The sequence below is a fragment of the Chrysochloris asiatica genome, unplaced genomic scaffold (assembly GCF_000296735.1).
Source record: "Chrysochloris asiatica unplaced genomic scaffold, ChrAsi1.0 scaffold00371, whole genome shotgun sequence".
Classification (NCBI taxonomy): domain Eukaryota; kingdom Metazoa; phylum Chordata; class Mammalia; order Afrosoricida; family Chrysochloridae; genus Chrysochloris; species Chrysochloris asiatica.
This window is the reverse complement of record NW_006408889.1, coordinates 1638701-1640083: the sequence shown is the minus strand read 5'-3', so window position 1 is coordinate 1640083 and position 1383 is coordinate 1638701.

Sequence of the window (1383 nt, the reverse complement as noted above, 5' to 3'; positions counted from 1 at the left end):
ATGATTTGTGTAGAGTATGTTAAATTAAATGTGAGAACAAATATATAGCTAATAGCTATTTCTGGAGGGTCATAGTAATATTCTCAAGGCATTTTATTGTTCGTTTCAGATGAAAAGGAAAAATATATTAGATACAATTGTGAGAAACAAAAAGTGACAAGTCATAGTTTAATAATAGAAACAGCACAAACACACAAAAATTAAAGAAGTAAAAGTCAGTATAATGGAAGGGGTGTAACAGTTTCATAACGAAAGAGGGAAAGTATAAATAAACATTATTATCAGATAAACGTGGTTTGATCATGACTCGCTCAACTTATTAATAAATTGATCTATTCTTGGCAACTACCACAACTTTATTAAATCTCACTGTCTTATTTTTATAGTAGAAATAATAGTACCCACTTAGTTTTATTATCATAAAAATTAAATTGTGTGACATTTATAGCCTGTTCATTTAAGTGTCTGGTGTTTGATAGCATTCACGTAACAATAATACTGAAAATACTCAAATATTAAAGACAATTCTCCATTACATATAAGTTTATGTAAAATGATGGGTCCAATTCTATACCAGATAAACTACTAACAATAAGATACAAAATTGCACAATAAGCATTGGAAAGCTAACCACAAATTTGGTAGCTCCAACATACAAGCCACTTCTTGGAAACTCTTAGAGGGTCCCTAGGAGTCAGAACTGTCTGAATGGCACTTAACAAAAACAACATGATTGAAAATGTACCTTCATAATACAAAAGTGGATTGGAGGGCTTATCAGTTATCTAATGGCATACAACGTCAAACTTGTAAAAGACCATGATTTAAATCTGAGTTTCTCATTAATTAACTGCAATAAATAATTCAATGTAAGCATCAATTAATATTGTTGTTGTTTTAGTTAAGTGCTTTCAAGTCAGATATGACCCCTAGCTATCCTATATAGAGTTTCTGAGGAGCACTGGTGGGTTCTACTATCAGCCTTGCAATTTAAAAACTGACTTTGATCTGCAATAGTCCAGTGTGTATCCACACCAGGACGGCTCAATTAATGTTGTTGTTGTTGTTGTTACGTGCCATTGAGTCAGTACCGACTCATAGTGACCTTATGCACAGTTGAATGAAACACTTCCCGATCCTGGGCCAACCTCACTATTGTTGCCAAATTTGAGTCCATCAATGCTGCCACTTTGCCAGTCCATCTCGTTGGGGGTCTTCCTTTTTTTCTCTGACCCTCCACCTTACCAAACATGATATTCTTATCCACCGACTGGTCCCTCCTGAACATATGTCCGAAGTATGAAAGGCAAAGTTTGGCAATCTTGTCCTCCAAGGAACACTCTGGCTGTACTTATTCCTAAACAGATTTATTGGTTCTTTTGG